This window comes from Bidens hawaiensis, unplaced genomic scaffold (assembly GCF_021521415.1).
Source record: "Bidens hawaiensis isolate Kalapana, Puna unplaced genomic scaffold, B.hawaiensis_p1.1 tig00001179_1, whole genome shotgun sequence".
Classification (NCBI taxonomy): domain Eukaryota; kingdom Viridiplantae; phylum Streptophyta; class Magnoliopsida; order Asterales; family Asteraceae; genus Bidens; species Bidens hawaiensis.
The window spans coordinates 284,650-309,182 of NW_027491068.1; the positions used below are offsets into that span (position 1 = coordinate 284,650).

The 24,533-nt window shown below is 41.3% G+C and overlaps 1 pseudogene; it reads right to left on the reverse strand.

Moving 5' to 3' along the window:
• Positions 1-408: 408 nt before the first annotated feature.
• On the reverse strand, positions 409-933 carry LOC143562309 (ethylene-responsive transcription factor ERF017 pseudogene; annotated as a pseudogene).
• Between the last annotated feature and the right edge of the window lie 23,600 nt (positions 934-24,533).

Here is a 24,533-nt window from a genome sequence, read left to right on the forward strand (position 1 = left end):
AGGACAAGAAAAGATTATTTGATGTTTACATGTGAAACGTGCCATGCACCTTCACCCAACCATCAAACAACACAAAATCATAAACATTATTTAAACGTGATTGGCTACGAAGTGTTGATTTGATACGGTGACGTATGAACATGTATGAACACCCCTCCGTACGCAACAATAAGTGATCCATATCGATTACTAACAACACTATCCACTAAAACTTTTAATCCAGATTTATGACTCTTTTTTCCTGCATGTTTATTTACGTATGTATATACAAACATTTAGATTAGATATACATGTAGAAAAATGTATCACCGGTAAAATTTTAATGTGATATATATAAACACTTGTACAAAAGTTATCCAGATAGCAAAAGCATTTATAATTTATGATGTATAACTATAACTGAATCGATTAAAAGTTCCATAGAAACGACAGTCCTTGCGAGATGTCTCCTTCGCTTAAATTGATCTCCTCATCATGTTCAAGAAACATAGGATAAACCATCGGTGGCGGAGGCATATAATAACAATCATCCAATCCCGAAAATACATCGTGACCAGTCTCATTGTCGTTTAAGACAAACGAGGAGGATGCGATATCAGTGGAATGTGCCTTTATGGGGATAATGTCGTCTGGAACTGAGTTGGCAAAGCAAGCAGCAGCAGCCTGTATCCCGGAGGGAGAAAGAGCACTCCCTCCGGGAATGTTGGGCGGCTGGTCTGGGAAATTGAACTTGGCAGAGCTGCCACGTAGGCAAAATGCCGCTGCATCAAAAGCTCTAGCAGCTTTTTCTGGGGAGTCGTACGAGCCTAACCAGATCCTCTCGCGGCTGTTTGGCAGCCGGATCTCCGACACCCATTTGCCCCATTTCCTCAATCTCACACCTCTATATTTTGGCTCGTGCATTGAAGACTCATCTGATACAGGTTTCATCATCACTAATGGTCGGTACACAAATTCTACAGTTGTTTCAATAGCATCAATGAGTTACAAATATATAACCATATTGGTGTATCTATGGGGGACCTAGTATATCTGGTGGGGTCACCAACACTAGCTACAGTTTTTTTAAATCCTTTTCTTCTAAGTCTTCATCGTCGTCATCATCATCGTACTCCATATATCCCATCAATAACAAAGCTATGATAGGGTTTGAGACGGGTAAGATGTAGACAGTCTTACCTCTACTCCATGGGGATAGAGAGACTGCTTCCGGTGAGACCCCCGACTCGATAGTAGTTTTTCATCAAGTATTGTACATAAGGCACATAGCACTCAATTATCGGGACACCGGCTGATTGGTGCATGTACCCTTGTCTTTCGGTTATCAACGCCACCACATGATGCCTGATTAACCTTTCGCCACTTTTAACGTTATTTTCACGAGATTAGTAAAATAATGTCAAAAATAGTGCAATTTCACTTTTGCCCACCAGAGGGTTCACACACATATACATTATACGTGCACCGCAATTTATTAGTTTTTTTTATATGAACGAATACTTTAGTCTTTACTAGTCTAGGAGATTTTTGAACTTCTTTACGTGTTGCATTGGATTAACAAACAAAAAAGCAAAAAAACCGAGTAAAACACATTATGTTTAAATTATTTTTTGCCAAATGAAAATTAAACGGTATACGTTTTCGTTATAATGATTACCATATAATTAACATCATTCGTAGCTCTTAGTTTTAATGGTTGCAACGATGAGCATTTAATCAAAGCGATGAAAAAACAACAATATGCAAAAAAAAACTATGACGGCGCACAGTATGTGTGTGTGTATATATATATATATATATATATATATATGCATATGCATGTGTTTAGGGTTTGTGGTTGATTTAGCGGGTTGTACGAAGAGATCGATATGTTAAAAGAGCACGTGCGATAATTGGAAATGTCATTTGGTAATTCTTGGCACTGAAAAAGACCACTCATAATACATTTGTAAAGATTCTCCGGATCTAGCTCCTTAATGTCAAGGTTTTGATTTGACTAACTTTCTCTTTTATAACTTGATTTTAAAAAACACGATTTAATTGTTTCCTATATCATTTCATCTATAGAGTCCAATTAAATATTCTTGAAAATGAGTCCTTATATCCAAAATGAGATTTCCGTCCCACTTGTAACCATTTGAGCGACTCAAATAGCAATACATCTCTCTATCACACGTACAAATTTTTATTCTTACCAAAGGCGTTATATAAACTATAGGAAACTTGGTTTTAAATAATCCTAACTATATTCTATTGACAAATAACAGTCCCAACTTAACACTTGATGGGTGACGGTCCCAACTAAATGTGTATTTGTTTTTAACGGCCCGCGACTAATGAAACCTTAACTCCGTTAGTATGATGCTGTGGTGGCATGCCTTGTTGTCAAAAAACATCTTATGTGGCATAAAAGTGGGCCCCTCTCAATCCCCTACCTCTTCCTTCCTTTTCTTCTTCTTCTTCTTCTTCTTCTTCCCTAAACCGCCACCAACCTGCAACCAACATCATCACTGACCTGCAACCACCACCACCTTTAATCCCTAATTGAATCAAATCAGAAGCTGAAAAGAAACATGTTTCCAAAACCATGGATTCCGACAAGGAACCCGAATCACCTATATTCATCAAGCTCTAGCCATTCAATTCTAAACAACCTAGACCGACTATCTGTTTGGCATACCCGACCCGTCAAACAAAACCCGGTTAATAATCATGGTGTTTTGGGTCATGAAGAGGTAGGTCCCAGCAGAGCCCAGTTGGACCCGCAAGACTCACCTTGAAGAGGGACGTCTGCGCAACGACCAACTGCTTCCGCAGGACCCACCATGCTCAGAGAAGACCTTACGCGCAGTACGCCAGCTGTACCCGCAGGGAAAGCCTCCCAATGGTGAAGTACCCCGCTTGTTCCCGCAGTTGCGGATACAAGCCATCAGGGAAGGCTACCCGCACTGATAGCAAGGCTACGCGCACAAGGCACTAACTCTTGCTACTTTAGTAATGTCACCTGAAGGAATGAGCAAGGCGGGAATACTCCCGCCCAAATGAGCCAGTCCGTATGCTTCTGGAAGATCTTTTGTACTATACCTGCCAAGGTATGGGCAAAACAGACGGTCTGACCAAAACAGCCCATGAACCAATCACAGGGTGACAGCTCACCGACAACAGTACGAGGAGGAGCACCCTCTAGTACTGTTTGTCACTATTAGCCGCTGCCTACTCACCAACCCTTACTATGGGACGTGCGTAGCCTACAGTTGGTGGAACAGTGCATAGCCGGCAGTAAAGGAACAGTATACAGCCAACCTTGTCACTATCGGCCGCAGCCTATCCACCAACCAGCATGGCTTGTGCGTAGCCCACTGTTGGTAGAACAGGAATACTATTCAGCCGGCTGTACCTTCTTGGAAACCTACCTTCGGCTATAAATACTCCAACACCTTGGAATGGTAAGGGCATCATCTGATATCTCATTATCTTATCTTCTCTAGCAATCTCTTAATATACACTTATATTCAGAGCAATCTAGTCTGATTCTCACGCCGGAGGGTGGTCACAAGGAGGAACCCCCCCTTCTCAGTGACGAGCTTACGGTGTCTGTTTTGCAGGTCACCTGAAGAACAACTTTCTTTGCTGGACCTCATCCTCGTGGGAAACATCTATATAACCCCCAGATTATCCGTAATCTGCCCGGGGTCACTTAGTGTTTCTTCATTGGCGCCATCCGTGCATAAAAGCTAGAACTAATTCTTAGTTTTTCCAAAATTTCTGAAGAAATGGTTAACGTTACTCCGGTCCCAAAGCCAGTAAGTGACCAAGAAACCCCGATAACCACAACCCCAGCAACTGGGGGGAACACCGGCGGTTATACAAATTTTACGAACACTACCCCGGTTACCCAAGCCGGGACAAGTGCAGTAAACAATATTTCACTAGGGTTCACTGATGCCCAGTTGGAGAAACGGACGAGGGTCCCTCGCCAAACACTAGATCAAGTTAAGGTGTGGGCCGAAGCACGTCAGAAAGAGTTCCAAGCTGAGTTGGATGAACGCTTGCGTTCACTTCAACAGGCTGACGAATTCGGCAGTACTCGCCAACATCTCAACATGAACAGTGAGTGCGAGTACTCAGACGATGAGCGGGAAGAATCCGATACCGACGCAAACCCTCGCCATAAGGCAAAAGGGAAGCGTAAGGAAACGGACTTCCAACCGACAAGGACTTTTGGAAAAACCTTTAAACCAACGAACGCGGGGAGAAACCCACGTGACTTCTCCAAAACCTTTAGACCAACTGCTGCAAATGCAGGAAAGTCCAAGTTTGCAAGGGACATTGCGGAAGCAATCGCCCGAGAAGTGCCAAACAAATGTCCAACATCGGCACTTATGATGGTCTATCCGACCTAGACGACCACTTGAACAGATTCATTGCGGGGGCAACCGTCAGTAACTGGACGGAACCCACGTGGTGTTATATGTTCCAGATGACTCTGGTTGGAGCGGCCAGGGCATGGTTCGATCGTTTACCGGTCCACCACATCTATGATTGGGCGGACTTTCAGAACAAGTTCAGCCAACACTTCAGCCAACAGAGGAAATATACTGAAGAACAGTGGACGATCCTCAACTGCGTTAGAGAGGAGGATGAATCTTTACTAGACTTCATCACTCGCTTCAACTCCAAAAAGCTGAGTCTGGGCAACATAAGTGAAGATCTTGTTCGCGCCGCTTTCATCCAGGGCGCCGAATACCCAGAGCTTATCCGCACATTGACGGGTAAGGACGGCATGCCATCCACATGGGATGCCATCATGACGGCGGCCAAGCGCTTTGCCGAGACGGAGAAGCAACTGGGAAGGGATCTTCCCCAGAGTACACACCTCTACACGCAAAGGACTAGAGAAAACAATGTTCGGATCGCCCGGCAGAACAAAAAGAGGAAGCTAGGTATTTGGCAGTCAAGGGTAAACTTTGACACCTCATCCAGCTCTCGCCCTCTTGTTGGCGGAAGGGATAACACACACCCTTTAAGCCGAAAACACCGGTGGACGCCACTCACCAAAAGCGTCACGGAGATATTTGCCACCGAAAAACTACCATGGCCAAAAGCTCCAATGATCCGGCAGCGACCTAATGCGGATCAAAGCAAATCCTGTGACTTCCACGGGACCAAAGGTCATAGTACGGAGGAGTGTACATCCTTGAAGGATATTGTTGAAACATTCGTCAAGGATGGAAGACTTGCACACCTTGTGGCATCAATCAAGAAGGGAGGAAGAAATGATAACCGGTACAGAGACAACGGACGAAAGCCCGTTGACATCAGCATCAACATGGTTCATGGCAACATCAGAGGAAGAAAAAGGAGAGCGACAGAACCATGCGCGTGGAAGGAAGCTGAGGTGCGCTTCCCGCGAGTGCCAGGAGGACCCAGCAAAGAAGGCCCTATCGTCATCAAAAGCCAGCTGGGGCACTACATCACTTCTCGCACTCTTGCTGACAACGGCGCCTCGTCAACGGTGATGTACAGGCAGTTCTTCGACAAGCTAGATGACGAAGACAAGGAACGCCTGGAAACGATCTACGCCTCGATGGAAGGGTTCGACGGCAGCACAAACACCCCCTGGGTATCCTATCTTTCCCCGTCACTCTTACGGACGGGAATCACTCACGCACAGAAGACGTGGATTTTGTCGTGATGAGGAAGCCACACCACACATACGACATTCTCTTCGGAAGAGACGGGATGGCAAGATTCAACGCCGTGGTATCTTCAGTCCACGGCATGATGGGATGGCCAACAGCTGAGGGTGTAGCGATGATCACCGGCATTCCCCAGGTATGCATCGCATCTGTCTCATCTAAACCCAAACAAAAGATGGCTAAACCAACCATCACCGAACCGGAAAGATGGGCCTTCAACGGCAAATACCCTGACCAGGCCGTTACCATTGGCCCAACAGTTGTTGATCCCACACGCACCTTACTCAAACGCTTACTATAGAAAAACGCTGACATCTTCGCGTGGACACCAGCTGACATGACTGGTGTACCCCGAAGTAAGGCAGAGCATAAGCTCAAGTGCGATCCGGCTGTTACGCCAGTCGTACAAAAGCGCAGAGAAATGGGGCCAGAACAAACTAATGAATGTAGAACCCAAGTCAAGGAACTCCTTGACGCAGGCATCGTACGCGTTAGCAGATATCAAACATGGGTTGCAAATCCCGTTATAGTACCGAAGAATAACAAACAATGGCGCATGTGCATAGATTTCAAGGACTTAAACAAAGCATGCCCCAAAGATTGTTATCCGTTACCCGAAATTGATCTTAAGGTGGATTCGTTAGCACCGTTTCGCCTTAAATGCTTCCTGGATGCGTATAAGGGGTACCATCAAATCCACATGGCCGTTGATGATCAGGACAAAACCGCTTTTCGGACGCCCGATGGCACATTTTGTTACCAAATGATGCCATTTGGACTTAAGAATGCCGGGTCCACATACCAACGCCTGATGGACAACCAGTTTCATGCCCAAATTGGGAGGAACTTGGAAGTCTACATGGATGACTTGGTCATCAAAAGCCCTGACGTAGAAGCGATGTTGAAAGACATCGAAGAAACTTTCAACACGCTCAGGAAGATAAACATGAAGCTCAACCCGAGCAAGTGTGCCTTTGGAATGGAAGAAGGGAAGTTCTTGGGGGTCATCGTCACTAAAGATGGCTTCAGAACGAACCCTGAAAAGGTCGAAGCCATTATCAAAATGGAATCACCTACTACCATCAAACAGGCTCAGACACTGAATGGACAACTAGTCGCACTTAATCGCTTTTTGGCAAACCACGCGGATAAGTCGTTTCCTTTCGTGTCAACGTTGAGAAACTGTTTAAAGAAAACGCACTTCCGCTGGACACCAGAAGCGGAAGCAGCTTTTCAGGAGATTCGGTCACGCTTGATCGAACTCCCAACGCTCACAGCACCAAAAGCGGGGGAGGAGTTAATCCTATACCTTTCCGCAACAGATAGAGCAACCGGGGCGGCCCTGCTAGTTGAACGGAAAAGCATCCAGATGCCAATCTATTATGTCAGCCGTATCCTAACAGACGTAGAAACCCGGTACTCTACCCTCGAAAAATTAGTCTTAGCACTTATACACGCTTCACGCAGGTTAAAACGATATTTCCAGGGTCACCCAATCACCATTCTCTCCAACTTCAAACTTGCAAACGTTCTACGCAAACCCGAGTTATCGGGACGCCTAGCCAAATGGGCAATTGAGTTGGGGGAATACGCGATAAAGTATAAGCCAAGACCAGCCATAAAAGGCCAGGTTTTGGCCGACTTTATTGCGGAAGTGCCTGCATCGCGGGAAAAAGAGTGCCAGGAAGAGGCTCAACCCTCTCCAGCACAGGACATCAATGATGTCTGGCGACTCTACACTGATGGAGCAGCCAGTAACGAGGGTTCAGGCGCAGGGCTGAAACTAACCAACCCAGCAGGCAAGAATACACTTACGCTATTCGACTGGATTTTCCAAGTACGAATAACGAAGCCGAGTATGAAGCATTCTTGGCCGGGCTGAGAATTGCGCGTAAGATGGGAGTGAAACACTTGGAAGCCCACGTGGATTCCATGTTAGTAGCCAACCAAATCAACGGGACGTACACGGCCATGAACGAAACAATGGCCCTGTACCTCGCACAAGCAAAAACCCTTATGCGCGATTTTAACGATTGCAAAGTCATACATGTCAAGCGTAGTGAAAACAAATCTGCGGATGCGTTAAGCAAGCTTGCATCATTAGCCTTCACCCACTTGGGAAAGGACATCCGCATTGAACTCCTCGAGGCACCTTCGGTCCCGCACAAGGAAATTTTTGTCATCCAAACCGGCACAGAAACATGGATGACACCAATAATAAATTACCTTGCGGCAGGTACACTACCAGAGTCGAAAACACAGGCAAGAAAACTACGCTGTAAAGCACTGAATTATCAACTCATCGATGACATCCTTTATAGACGTAACTTTCTTGGCCCACTCTTAAGATGTGTGGACAACCAAGATGCTGACTACCTCCTAAGGGAAGTACACGAAGGTATCTGTGGAGTACACGCAGGTCCACGCGCTGTTGTAGCTAAGCTAAACAACGCGGGATACTTTTGGCCGGGGATGCATACAGATGCGTTGGCATACATCAGAAAGTGCAGGTCTTGTCAACTCTACGCACCCAACACGCATCGCCCGAAGAATGAACTTGTTCCGGTCACCTCTTCATGGCCATTTCAGAAGTGGGCCATCGATGTGACAGGCCCATTTCCTACAGCAGCAGGAAATGTTCAGTTCCTAGTGGTAGCCATCGACTACTTCACCAAGTGGATAGAAGCAAAACCCCTAGCCCAAACAACCGCGAAACATATCAAAAAATTTATTTGGGAATTTATTATTTGTCGTTTTGGACTTCCACAGAATTTGGTGAGCGATAACGGCACCAACTTTGCTGACAAGAAGCTACAAAAGTGGCTGGAAGAACTCCAAATCACCCACACTTTTACCTTAGTGGCGCACCCGCAAGGTAATGGTGAGGTAGAAAGAGCAAATAAGAGCATCGTCGAAGGCATAAAGAAAAGACTCTTGGAACACAGATTCGGCTGGGTGGACGAGCTTCCGCACGTCCTTTGGGCAAACAGAACACTGAATAAGGCCAGTACGGGAAAAACCCCGTTCAGTCTCACTTATGGCACTGAAGCCATGGTCCCGGTCGAAATTGGTTTACCCTCACCAAGGGTCTTGATTCAGCCAGAAGACAATGATGCGGAAAGACGGTTAGACCTTATGCTAACCGAGGAACGCAGAGACTTAGCCGCAGTGCGTGAAGAGAACTACAAGCGACAAATGCAAAAGTACTACAACACGCGGGTAAATCTCTGCAACTTCAATGTAGGAGACTACATACTGCGTAACAACGAGGCTTCGAACCAACAACGCCCAGGAAAACTGGCCCCGGGCTGGGAAGGGCCATACATTATCAAAGAAGTTCTGGGAAAGGGCGCGTACCGGCTCGAAAGGCTCGATGGCACTCCCATCCCAAGAACATGGAATGGAGCTCAATTACGCAAATGTTACATGTAGATCAATTCCAAACTTGTAAAGAAAAGGCCTAGAGCCACTTCTAATGGAAATGATTCTCCTTTCACAATGTGTTGATAGCCTTACCTTTATACTTATGAACTTCCCACACTGATGTGCCGGTATTCACCGCATAAATATGGGAAGAAGTAAGTCGTTACGTGTGGAAGGCGGCAAAACCCGCATAAACACAAAACGGTAAAAATTTCAAAAGTTTAAGGAAAACCTCCACGTAGGTCAGATGTAGGCAAAGTTTAGCCGTCCTATTAAGTGCAAGTGACGGTCTTACCCGCACAATCACGAACAAGGAGGCAAAACTTCAACCTATTATCTACCACGTTCAAAGGTTAACTTATTCTAAACACTTAGAAAATTTCAAAGGAAAAGATGAGGAAAACTTCCACGCAGGTCAGATATAAGTAAAGTTAAGCCATCCTACTAAGTGTAAGTGACGGTCATACCCGCACAATCATGAAAGAGGAAGCGAAACAAACTTATAATTTGCCACGTTAAAAAGTTAACTTATCTAAGTACTAAAGAAATTGCTAAGTTAAATCAAAACATGCGTAAAATAAACAAGGCAAGGAATTAACACAATCTTTATTCCATCAAAATTCAAATATTACAAAGATTGCTGGGTGCATACCCGCATACAAAAGAAGCTATACAAAAATCTACTCTAATGGTGGAAAGGGATCTTCAGGATCAAGCTTCAGGACCACTTCCACTTGGACCCGCACCATCAGTAGAGCGTGGCGGTTCAAGGAAAGCTTTAAGGATAGCTAGCCCATCATCAGCAGCAGCGACTTCGTTCACCTTCTCCACCACCGGATGCGGGAAGGCGGCATACTGGTTCACTGCTTGGTCATAAACAGCTTCAGTATCCACATCATACAAAGGGAAGTTGGAAGGCGGGATGCCTTTCTCAACAAACCCTAGACCAAGCAGGAAGCCGGCCTTCTCCCCATCCTCATGAGAAGCGTTGAGGGCTGCGCTCATGGCATCGTCGTATGATGTGTCCGTAAAGACTCGATGCACAACCTACAAGAAAAAATACAAGTATCAAAACCTTTTCTATTTACAAAGAAAAGCGTAAAGACATTATGAAGTTAAGCTTACCTGAGACAACGCTTCTCGAAGAAGCCATTCCTTGGCAACCAGAGCCTCTTGGAGGGCGGCTTGAGCTTGGTTACGGGCGCGTTCGGCTTCACTTTTATTGAGGTTGGAAGGCAACACTTCCTTTGCAGCAGCCTCTTCAACGCCCTTTAGCTTCCGCTCAGTGTGGTCAAGCACGCCCCTCTGGTCCAAGATCTCTTGGAGCTTCTTGGCGTCTTCCATCGCCAAGGCATCATGAGCCTGTTGGAGCGCCTCTAGTTTGGCTTTAAGTTCCTCATTCTCGAGGCGTAGAGGCTCTGCAACAGCTTCAGCCTTGGTGGCCCTCTCGGTTGCGTTCTGTGCAGTTTCCTTAGCCAGCCGAAGCTGTTCGTTAACAGCTTGGGCAGCCTTGGAACGGGCCTCGAGACGGGCCTGAACTTCAACCTCGAGGGCCTTGAAGGCCTTCTCCTTTTCCGCAGCCACTGCGGTAAGCCTCCTATTCTCCTCCCGGACAGCCCGCGCCTGAGCTACTTCTTGGATGCGAGCTGCTTTTAACTTGTCGTTTTCACGACAAAGCAGCTCGACGCGCGGCTGCATCCGGGCCAGGAGAACCCGAAGCTCATTGGTTAGCCTACCCTCCTGGTAGCTAGCCATGGCTTCCCCCAACGCACCACTGGGAGCTGCGTGACGAGCCCATTCCACCCACTCCACAGGCGTGCGAAGGGTTGTTCCTCGGCGGATGTTCCATCGTGGAACATACACTTCATTGGAATCCGACACTGCAAAAAACAAAAAGCAGTTAGGAAAAGATGATATATATAAAAAAAAAAAAAGGCCAAAAGAACCCTACGCACCTGTAGGGTTGACAACAGGCCGATAGCCGCCAAACCCATCACCTGAACCCAAGGGAAATCCGTCCAAGAGGTCAGGCAGATGGGAAGGAGGCAGAGGTTGGCGAGAAGCCCCAAGCATACCTGAAGGATCGGCCGTCGTTGCCGATGACGGAGGAGGCATGGTGAAGGCCGCCGCGGTAGTAGAAACCAACGGAGGCGAACTCACCGTAGGTGAACTCACAACCGTGATCGCCGCTGCGGAGTCCGCAGAAAAAGTAACCGCTGGCTCAGTGAAAGATTCAGTAAATATGGCACTGACAGCCGGCGGTGATGTCATCACAGTTGGAACAGTTGGCTCAACGGGGTGAGCAACTGAACCAACTGAAGCAGGCGCAGCCGCCTGGGTCGTCGCCTCAGGTAGGCTGACCAAGCCTACCGTCATGGGTCCGGAGGTACTCTTCCCCGCTCTACCCTGGAATGCGGTAGCATCCACGCCTGCACAAAGGAGATAAGTATTAATGATGGAAAGCTATGAAGTTAAAAATAAAGGAAGTTTGTACTTACGGGTTTTCTTGGGCCTAAAAGTGCGGACAGGCGGGGACGAACCCGATGGAGCCGGCCTCTTTACGCCGCTCACCGTCGTCATCCTGGGCTCTCCGGAGGTGACAATCGTCGCAGCCTCCGGAGCAGTGGTCTTATCACCACCAGGGTTCCCCGCCACCTCCTCGCTCTCGGTCTCTGAATCAGACCGAGGCACCGGATCGGCAGTGGAGGCCACCTTCGCCTTCCCCTTCCCGCCGGCAGCCTTCTTCTTCCGCACCAACGGAGGACCATCTGCTGATTCCTCATCAGAACACAAGATTAGAGGAATTCCAGCAGAGGTTTCAGCATTGAGGGGTCGAGGGTTGAATAACGCCTTACCTGGCCGCCTGGCGCTCAGGATCTCGTGGCCTGGCGGGTAGACCTCCACGAACCGATCCGCCGTCTGTTCAAGGATGGGCAACTCGTTCTCATCTAGAGCACGAGTACCCATCCGAGCGGGACTATCAGCCTCCCGCGGATACAGGAGCGACTGCAAGTCGTTCCCCTCTGAAATAAAAGAAAAACAGTTAGAAGACAAACCTATATAAACAAAGAAGACAGAGCATACCGTAAGGGACAGAGTTCAAACCGTATTCAAGGACGATCGGGATCTTTTGCGCCTCCGCATCCTTCCACACCCGGCTCATCCCAAGCATCACCATCCCGGACTCCGCAAAGCGGTAAACCGGAGATTGGACTCCGGAAATCTTTGAGAACCATTCCGCCTCCTGGTAGTTGGAGGCGTGAAGGCTGGGGAGTGCTTGCCCATTCTTGAACTTCATGGCAAGGGGGATGGCGCGAGCGGAGATATAAAAGAACTCCCGCTTCCATGAACGAAGACTGCGCTCGGTTGCGCAAATCTTCAAACCCTTGATCCGGGTTATCAGAGTATACCACCCCCGGATGCACCTCCAAGAGTAGAAGGTCATCAGGCGGTCGACGAAGGGCTCAACGCTCAGAATCCGGCACACCCACTCGAAGTGGCGAATCTTCGCGATCGCCATCGGGTGTACCTCGGTCAGGTGTACACCGTGCCTCTCCAGAACACGGTACACAAACTTCGTCAAGGGGAACCTAAGATTCCCATAGACAAAGAATGCGGCATATACCCCGATCTTGCCTCTGGGGGCATCATACACCGTCTGGTGAGGTTCAGGAAACTCAGGCTCGAAAGACTAGAGCATGAACTTCCTGACGATGTACTGATATAGATCGACAGGCAGAGCACACTGGCACTCGCCAGCGGTACTCTTGTCATCCTTGTCGGACGTGGATGACGGGTTCTCGGCGTACACCCCAGCCTCCTGGGCTGTAGCCTCAAGATCGTGAGCAGAAGACATCTTGCAGGTATGAAAGAAGAGAACGATTTCAAGAGAATGCTCGACTGAAAAGGTGAGTATTCGCCGGAAATCGTTTTGAAGATGAAGAGAAAAGTGAAAGTGTGGATTACAAAGGACCCTCTCCCCCTTTATATACTAATCGCAATCAATGCGATGAATTTAATGCGGAAGAGAGAAATCACAGGTGCAATGAAACTATGACACGTGGCAAAGAGCAAGCTGGCAACAGCTGTTGAAAGGACGCGTGCCATTAATTTCGCGGCCACGCGCCCGAAAATTCGCGCCCACGCGCCTGAAAAAGCGTCTGGAATGACCATATACTGTCACGTCGCCATAACTTCCTGCACGTCCTGACACTGTCAGAAGAAACCGTCGGACGACGTTTCAATAGTTTGGACAGTTTTTATCCTTTCACCAACTCTTCGAATTTCAAAATTTCAAAAAGATTCAAAAGCGGGAAAATACCCCTTACCTTGGCAACCAAGTAACTATAAGACAGGTGCGAGTACAGTGTTAAGGCAAAACCCTTCACATACTTAGCACCCGCAGGGAATTGACGCCAGGAATACCTTGGAAGTAAAGTAACCGTAAGACGAGTGCGGGTACAGTGTCAAGGCAAAACCCTTCACATACTTAGCGCTACGCGTGGAATTCAAACCAAGAAGGATCTTCTGGGCCATGCTTGCGGAAACGGGAATAACATCCCCGCATAGCGAGAACGTCGAGAACTATATTGTTTGAAACTCCAAGATGGAATTGGTGGTTTTAACATAATTGATCACTATGTTCAAAACTACCAAAACCCCATGGAGAATCCACACAAGTGGGACTCAACGCTCCTGACTTGCGAGGAGGTTACAGACCTACCCGCTTCATACCCAAAGATCAAGCAGAAAAGTCGGGAATTTCTGCGTGACATTAGGAAAACCGCGGGAAGAATCCCCACGGAAAACCTTAAAACTAAAAACCCTTTTCAAAACCCCTTGCTAAAGTCCAAAAGTTCACCTCACTTATTAATAATTCATGAGAAGAACATTGGACTGGGGGGACTTGAAGAGGTAGGTCCCAGCAGAGCCCAGTTGGACCCGCAAGACTCACCTTAAAGAGGGACGTCTGCGCAACGACCAACTGCTTCCGCAGGACCCACTATGCTCAGAGAAGACCTTACGCGCAGTACGCCAGCTGTACCCGCAGGGAAAGCCTCCCAATGGTGAAGTACCCCGCTTGTTCCCGCAGTTGCGGATACAAGCCATCAGGGAAGGCTACCCGCACTGATAGCAAGGCTACGCGCACAAGGCACTAACTTTTGCTACTTCAGTAATGTCACCTGAAGGAATGAGCAATGCGGGAATACTCCCGCCCAAATGAGCCAGTCCGTATGCTTCTGGAAGATCTTTTGTACTATACCTGCCAAGGTATGGGCAAAACAGACGGTCTGACCAAAACAGCCCATGAACCAATCACAGGGTGACAGCTCACCGACAACAGTACGAGGAGGAGCACCCTCTAGTACTGTTTGTCACTATTAGCCGCTGCCTACTCACCAACCCTTACTATGGGACGTGCGTAGCCTACAGTTGGTGGAACAGTGCATAGCCGGCAGTAAAGGAACAGTATACAGCCAACCTTGTCACTATCGGCCGCAGCCTATCCACCAACCAGCATGGCTTGTGCGTAGCCCACTGTTGGTAGAACAGGAATACTATTCAGCCGGCTGTACCTTCTTGGAAACCTACCTTCGGCTATAAATACTCCAACACCTTGGAATGGTAAGGGCATCATCTGATATCTCATTATCTTATCTTCTCTAGCAATCTCTTAATATACACTTATATTCAAAGCAATCTAGTCTGATTCTCACGCCGGAGGGTGGTCACAAGGAGGAACCCCCCCTTCTCAGTGACGAGCTTACGGTGTCTGTTTTGCAGGTCACCTGAAGAACAACTTTCTTTGCTGGACCTCATCCTCGTGGGAAACATCTATATAACCCCCAGATTATCCGTAATCTGCCCGGGGTCACTTAGTGTTTCTTCAGGTCAAGTAATAAGGAGCCAGCAGATTCGGGTCGGGTAAGGAAGAGGAACAGTCTGATGTTTCGTCATTGTGTATAAACCCAAAATCACTAGTGTATTTTACATTTTCTGACCCGTCGTTAGTCTTGCCGGGTTCTGATTCAAAATCCTTGGTGGCGGCGGGGTGGCGCTGGTGTGGTGGTTCAGCGGAGTGCCGGAGCACCTTGTCGGATTGTCGGTTATTGCGTTTTTTAACTATGACTGGCTTCATCTTTGTGATATATGCCCTAAGTGGTCTTCGTTATTAAGACATTACACGGGGAGAGAGAGAGAGAGAGAGAGAGAGAGAGAGAGAGAGAGAGAGTAATATAATGAAGGGACTATGCCACGTAAGTTTACCACGTAATCAGATTTTTGACAACAAGGCATGCCACCTCAGCATCATACTTACGGAGTTAAGGTTTCGTTACTCGCGGACCGTTAAAAACAAATGCACCTTTAGTTGGGACCGCCACCGGCCAAGTGTTAAGTTGGGACTATTATTTGCCAATAGGGTATAGTTGAGATTATTTAAAACCAATTTTCCAAAACAATAAACCTACATTTGTGTCTAAGAGCACCCATAATGATGCTCATATCAGTCATGCTCATATCAGTCATCTGGTTCCTATCTAGAGCAAAGGTAGGGGGAGAGAGAGAGAGAGTAAATAAGGAGGTCTAACATAGCAGATTGTGTGCTCTTTTCAGTTATTCATATCCTGCGTGGATCAAAGGTAGAAGAGAGAGAGTAAAAGGAGGTCTAACAAATTAAGCAAACTAGGCGGACTTTGGCTATGAACCGGGCCGTCTCATAAACGTTTTAAAAATTTTGGACTTAGTGAGGTTTTGGGCTAGGGACGGTAGACCATACTGTCGCCCTAGGGAAATGAGAGAGAGAAAATGAGGGAGATAGAGAGAGGAGGGAAATGAGAAGATGTATTGTTCTACAAATACATCTCTATAAATGCTCTACTTAGCATTGCTTTATGCATGCATTATATAGCAATACTTTTTTCATTCTTTCTTTTTAATAATAGCGAAAGAGTATATCTCATATCGAACACATAAACATCTTCTTAAGTTACATATATAATTCCTTATTTCAATTTAATAATATATTTATTACAAAGAATTCTTAAAAAAGTCTTACAAGTGATGTCCAAATCCTTTAAGGGTCTACTAACGAATTAGTTTAATTACAAATAAATAGTATAAAAGGTTAAAAATACATGTGTTGCTCAGTTTAAAAATATTTTCTTTTTTTTTTCTTTTATGTTTTGGTCTTTTGGGTCGTTGTGCATTTCTCTCCTCTCCGATAGGCTAATTAAGCGTTGTCCTAGCTCAAGATTAGGTCGGCTTATCTCTTCTTTCTCTTTGCCACTGCTTGTCTAAAAGATTTGAAGGACATTGGTAAGTTATGGGTCTTTCCTTCCTTGACGATTATTCTCCAGTATGTACTCCTTCATTCAAAGATTTCTTCTCTACTAATTGATTTGGGTCTTCTTTGGTTGCTTTTAAATGATTTTGATTTCTTCTCTATGAGATGTATGGTTGGATTATAAAAGAAGCTTTAAAGATATATCAACCAACACTTAATGTAGTGTTTAATATTTTTCGTTCTTCTAGTGTTCATCCCCATATAATATTATCTTCTTATCTTTGAATAATCCGTACGAATCATTCAGTACTAAATCTTTTGTTCAATAATAACAATCATATCATTCAATTTCTGACGTAAACCCTTCTCTGAAAAATAGACAACGGTTCTCCTTTGCTTAACACTATAGTTCCATGTTCTTTCTACCAAAGATTATATTCTTCCTAAAAATATATCCTAATAAAACAAGTTGGAGTTTATAAGAAAAAGTCTCATTTATTATTATAATAAACAAAAATAATGGTTCATCCACATATCCATTAATTAGCATAATATTTTGCCAAGTGACACCCTTATCTTTTCATCTTTAATGATTAATTATTTTATTAAAAGGAATAATTTAAAACCTTCAATAACTTATCCATGTATCACATAAAAACACTAGAATTGTAACATATTTTTCCTATAATATTTAATTCTAACAAAAAAAATGTTTCTTAATAATGTCCTTTAACAATATTTGTTTTAAAATTTTAATATAACATTCCATTATTCTTTTTATCATTTAATGACTTATAAAAAATATTAGTCTTAATAATTTCAGATAAAAAAGTGAATGCAATAAATTTTATACTTAATCTTATTTTTAATTTAAACTATAAATTACATTTAACACTTTAATTCTTGAAAATCTTTCATGATTTTTAAAATCATTCACTTTTCGACAATAATTATAACTTCTATTATATTCCAAAAAAATTATAAAAATAACATACTCAAAAGCTTAAAAACAAATTTTTATATAATTTTACTATCCTATGTTTTTTTTTTATTAAAATTGGTTTATTTCACATAAAAAAACAAATGTTTAAATGTTTTGGACAACCATCCAACAACGACAATTTTCATTGTCGGTAATGCGGTGTTACATGGTCATGCGTATCAAATCTATATAAATACATTTCAGAAAAAATACACGTGAATATGACCAAAATATCCGACGATCGCTGATATCCAAAACCTATAATAGCTTCATGTTGTTTGAGATATTTTGTTGTTTTGAAAAAGTGAAGCTGCTTTTTATATTTAAGATAATGTTTTTTTATGTTTTAAAGTACCTTTACAATTTTTGTGGATTAGCATTGTTTTAAACTCTTAGTATACTGTATTTTGCTTATATATATATATATATTTGAATGTTAAAACACAAATATTAATTTATCTTACTTTATAATATAATATATTTATTTAAACTTTGTGTATTGTTTATTTAAGTATTTGTATGAGTTGTATCAATTTTTTTTATACGATATTCTTCTTAAAAATATAAAACCCTATATCAAATTAATATTATTATTAAATGATTTATTAGTAACAGTCGTGTGTTATTTGTACGAAAAGTTACTTAAATAAATTTTAAACATTATATACAAGTCTAGAGATGAAGTCAATTTTCTAATTTTAAGTGAAGAGAGTAACTACAATGTTATATATGAAGAAATATTTTGAGATTAATGAAAATTTACCGTCTTATTTTTTTCTTTTTTAATTTACAATATAGTTTATTTTATCCAACTCTGTAATGCATATTCATATTCATTCATATATCTAATACCAAATTAGTATAAGTATTTCAAATTGTTTTTGTTGTTTTGTTAATATAGTTTACCTAATCCGTGTATACACGGATATTTAACCTAGTATTTAAATATCACAAAAACCAATCTTTTAAAAACATCAAATATGATTTGTGAGCCCTAATCTCCAAAACAAAATGTGATTTATGAGCCTCCCACATGTGCGTACGTATAACAATTTCACTTGTGCATCCTATACCCAAACCATACCCTAATATCTACAACTAGCATGTCCACACTTCATATTGGCGTTATCTATAAAACCATATTTAATGACCATCTAGTAGGAAAAAAACCAATTATAGCCACAAGATGGGACGGATCTACATAACAAACCACTTCAGTTAAATACTTTATTCGTCACCGCAAAATCTTAAAAATAACTTACAAATGATGTTGACGTTGCACATCTTTTTAAAACTCTACGTCTCAACTAACAAATTACACTTTAACAAGACCTAGGACCGTCTCGTGGGTAAGCCAAAAAAAGTGAAGACTTTGGGCATTCAGTTTTATAGAGCCTCAATCTAAACTACAGGTTTGTATTATGGGTTTTTGAAAGTCGTTTTTTTAGAATTAACACTACAAGAAAAATGCATTTTGTGGCATGCACTTTTAATGAAATTTAGCTTTTGTACCACTAATTTAGGCGCTTTTAATGGCACTTTGCATATGTCATCTTTACTTATAACACATGTTTAGTGACACTTAGTTTTAATGGCACTAATTTATGATTTTGGTGGCACTTTGCGTATGCCGCTAAAAATCTAGTGTCACTTGTTTCTAATGGCATTTAGGTTTTGTGCCACTAATTTATACTTTTAATGACACTTTGTGTATGCCATATTTTCTTATAACGCATTTTTAGTGGCACTTAGCTTCAAGGCCACTAATTTATGATTTTAGTGGTACTTTGCGTATGCCGCTAAAAATCTCGTGTCACACGTTTTTAAAGGCATTTAGGTTTTGTGCCACTAATTTAGGATTTTAATGGCACTTTGCGTATGTCATCTTTACTTATAACACATTTTTAGTGGCACTTTGCGTATGCCACTTTAGATCAGGTGTCACACGTTTTTAATGACACTTAGCACTCATGCTTACGAATGGAGTGGATATGTAAATCTACGCTTTTACATCAAGGCCGCAACGCGGTGGCGTTAATAACAAAAATGACTGTTTTTAAAAAAAATAAGAAAGAAAAAAGAAAGAAAAGTTAACGCATGTGCTTGACGATATATTGTATCTTCACAGATCATATAATGCTAGTAGTATTATAGTGGTTTTCAATCTATCTTTCAAAAGTTCAAACACTTTTGCCACAGCTCCTGTTCTGCATCTTCACTAATCTGGCAATAAATCTTCAATTAATATAGGCAGCGTTCTTCGTCTGCGCTTCAGATCTACCGTTAATCAAATCAATTGAATAATCGATTTCTTCATCAAGGAAGGTAATTAATCGTCTTTAATTCGTCGATTTCACTCTTTCGTTTTGTTTTCTGTTAACCTAATTTCGTCGATTTTAAGAGATAAGTATGATAATTAAGACTTAATTGCTTATTTATGTTGACCTAATTTCGTGAAGATATGTGTTAGTTTGTTCATCTGATTGATGGTGAATTGAGTGTTGTACGTTTCCTAATTTCGAGAATATGTTTGAGAAATTTGATAGTTTCTTAATTTCATCGATTAGATGCTATATGCTCTTTTTGTGACCTGTATGGATTAGGTTATGTAGATTTGAAATTAGGTGTTTGATTTTGTTAATTGAGTGTTGAAAATTGGGATTGTGAAGTCAAATTGTTGAAATCTTTTCAAATTGTTTCTGATTTTGCAATTAGGTGTTTGATTTAGTTCAATTGATTTTGTTAATCGAGTTGATTATTAGAATATTTTGAATCAAGAGGTTGTTAGTGATTAATATTTATTAGATTCTAGATGATCAACTATTTTCACATAGGAACCATTTAATCGAAATCGGTTACTGAACATAGGTTAAAAAATGGTATGAATTGAATTACTATCTCAATTTAGAGAGAAAAGAATTTTGATTGTTGTTATCCGCGTGTGTGTGTTTTGGTTTTAAATATGTTCTAACGGTATTTGTTCACTTAAATCAGATTTGGTTCAAGGGGCAATTTAGGGATTTTAATAAGTCTTATGCAAAAGGCTTCATGACGTGTGTGAATATATATATATATATATATATATATATATATATAATTTAAGTAAAAATTTCACACAAATCGGGTTATAAAATAGGTTTTCACCTACAACTAAACCACACACGAAAGACAAGTGTACCTATCGTTTGTAATAAAGTATCGGTAAGAACCGAGTATTAATCCATGGAAACGACAACTTTCTAGTACTAAATCTTTGCAAATGACCAACCGAACAAGTAAATCTTAAGTTGAATATTTAACTAATTAAACTAGCATACAATGAAAACAAAGCAAGTAAAAATACAAGAAAAACACTCAATCCAACAAACTACCTAGAAAAAAATCCACTCTACTAACATGACAAAATAGCAATCATATGATAAAAACATCATGAATCTAAACATAAATACTAGATTACAATCAAGCAATCTAATACTACCAAATAATCATCATGATGGTTTTTCAATCAAGAGAAAAACATAGACTAACTTGTTTGTCAAAACAACAAAGTCTCATAATCAAAGGAAAGCTAGGATGAACAACATTCTAACAACCCAAAATTACACTAAAGTAGTCAAACTCATGAAATTAATATCAACTTATGAAACTTTAACTAGCAAGTCAAGAATCATAACAACACTTATCAATTTTCCAATATTAAGCGTAGGGTTTCATACTCATCAATAATATTGTAACCAAGTTAATTTTTACTAGTCATTCCTAACTTAGTAATGTAAACAAAGGAAATATGAACATTCAAAGTTTACAAACAAACATCTAGAACATAGTCTTCCAACATGAATGCCTAAACATTTGTAAAACTAACAAGATTATGCAATTCTAACAAGTATGAACAGCATCAATATCAACTTATAAACTCAACCATATTCTTGAAAGAACACCACTTTACCAAAATCATGCATAGATAATATATCACATTAGCAAGAGCTTCAACGTTGTCTAGATAGCAAAAGTAATTAGCCCATAATGCTTAATATAACTATAATCAAACTAGAAATAAGCTTATAAAACATATTCAAGAACAAAGGAATGCAAACTAAGATCAAGCAAGGATTGATGGATGGAATGATGAATCTTGTGTTGGTGGAAGCCTCCAAGAATCCCCTAAAATGTTACACTTGGTTGAGAGAAAATCCCCAAGACTCCACACAACAAATGAAGTGAAAATGAGTGTTTATAAGCTTCTGGACAAAGTGCATGGTCATGCACAAAAAGTGCATGGTCGTGCACAGATTTGGTGAGTCAAACTTTCACTTTCGGCTGCTCAGAGTTGCAGGTTCCAAAAAGAGTGCACGGTCATGCACAAAAAGTGCATGGTCGTGCATTACCGGCACTAGCTAATGCACTTTCAAAGTTGATTTGTCTTGGTCTCGGCATCGGATAGTACACGGGCTCGTGTCCTTGAAGGTGCATGGTGGTGCACAAAAAGCGCATGATGGTGCAGTGTCACTTTTGGCACGGTAGCAGATGTGCACGGGTTTCAATAAAGGTGCACTATCATACCCATAAAGTGCATGATGGTGCAGTTTGGCACAGTATCAGATGTGCACGGGTTCCAATAAAGGTGCACCATCATACCCATAAAGTGCATGATGGTGCATTTGCTCAGCATGGTTATACACTTTCTTAGCATGGTAATGCACTTTTGGTAGATTCTTGATTGTTGTCCGAAAAGCGCAATCTTTTCATCGTTTCTTCGTTGGGCGGGCGCCCGGACCTGCAAATTCATCAATAACTAAAATAAGTACTAAATACAACGAATTTGCATGGAGTTTTACCAAACTAAGAGGATAATTTGATGCTAAAAGGTGTACACTTTGTGTTACATCACTTCACAACAGATTATAAATGGGTCATTTAAGGGCTGTTGGTTTTTGGGTTACATGCGGGCAACATGTTCTATTAGTTTTGTCACTGTAGGCGCATTTAAGGGTTAGTTTTTGGCTGCGTTTAATTCAGATTTTGCTTTTGTAGCTTGGTCAATAGTGTGAAGATTTGTTATGGACATATTTTATATATACGAGTTGATTGCAACGGAAAAGGAAGTTAAACTGGAGCACCGGGCTCTTCATGCATCCAAAGCTTTAACAAGGTTTAAATATTTAATCTATTCACTAGTACCCACACTCTTAATCAGAGAGATCAAGGTTTTAAGGTTATAACTCTTTTGGCCTAAGTATTAAGTTGGATGTCATGTTGGTTTAATATTTCATTAACTAATAGGTGAATGAAACTACATTTGTACATATTGGTTTCTACAGTGATAATGGAGGTTCTACAGATAATCTTTATCAACCTATTGGAATGATAAATGCATCACTTCATAAGGTTTGCATATTCATATGTAATATCCAAATTAATATATAATTATAACACAAAGCTTAAAATTTTGCCACTAAAGGCTAAAGGTTTGTAGTGGTAGATAAAAATAGTGCCACTAAAGTTCAAAGTTAGTGGCAAACAAAGTGTCATAAGGTCTAAAAGTTTTTAGTGGCACATAAGGAAAAGTGTCACTAAAAGTTCAAAAAATTTTTTGGGGCAAATGAAAATAGTGCCACTAAAAGTCCAATATTTTTTTTAGCGGCATACAAAGAAAAGTGACACTAAGTCCAAAAGTTTGTAGTGGCAGACGAAAAAAGTGCCACTAAAAGCCTTTAGTACTGGCGCTTCTAGTGACACTTTTTTTGTGTGTCACTCATTCCAAGAGGGTTCTTTAGTGGCATATATTTGGTTTTGTGACACTTGATGTGTGCCATTAAATGGTTTTTTATTTGTAGTGTAATAACCCATAGTGATTATGCTATGTGTAGTGGAGAGGCTACAAACTGGACGAATTGCGACACGTGGCGCCCAGTCAGTAATGGGTAGGAATTTGTTTTAGAGGTGTAATGGTGTTGTTGCCATATATATATATATATATATATATATATATAGGGGGTTAATGTACAAATGAAATTAATGTGCTAAACATGAGAATCAAATAGAGTAATTATATATATAAGTAGAGTAATTATGTAATTACTCTATGATAATTACTATATGATGTAATTACATATTTACTCTACTTGTATATATAATTACTCTACTTGATTCTCATGTTTAGCATGTTAATCTTAAGAGAAATGAGATTATTACAAGAAGTGAATAATAACCATTGATTGTATTTGATCTATGGCCTACATCCAAAATGACATTCTTGTAAATTATAGTAGTTTTTTCTATCGACATTTAAGGAAACAAGGGTGTTTTCGTCTTCTATCATAGGCTAATTATGGAACGTAAAGCATCATTATTAATTCCATATTTTATGCCTAATTATTAATTTCTTAACAATATCATGAGCTAAAAATCATTATAGAAGAACTTTAATTAAATAATATTATTTGTTTGGAATAATTCTCATCCATACAATTTAAATGTTAGATCTTTCGTTATCATCTTGATTATTGGCTCAAAGAATAATTTTGTTAATCATTAAACAATTTTGTGTTATTTGATTTTGGTTTATTATTTTTTTCCAAATACTATGAAATATTTGGATATATAGTATAGATCGTTGTAAACCTATTGGATTATTATGGCAATGTCTTACCACTCGTTCACCCAATAATGAATACCTACACAAGTATAAATGTTAAATCCACATATTTAGTTAACTGATGTGTTGTTGTGTTTGGGTAGATATTGAATTGCAGCCCTTACCATCTGGAAAAAATTGAAAATCAGTATTTAAAGTTATTGTTTTACCCACATTTTTTATATATATATTTTTTAACATTTATGAAGGGAGTTTAATACTTGTGTGGTATACATTGATTTGGGGTATACAACATATGGTGGTATCAGTTATATTATGTATGATATATAAGTTATTTATATGCATCAATTATTACTAAATGTGGAGAGCATACACTAGTTGTATATGCATAGGTTAATAAGTTGTGTTTCAATTACTAATAGTGTGCATGAGTTACTATTTATGTAGGATGAATACTTTTTTGTGTAGGTAATGTATATGAAACTAATAAGCTATTTGTAGTGTAGGATGAATACTTTGTTGTGTATATATTGTTATGATATTCTG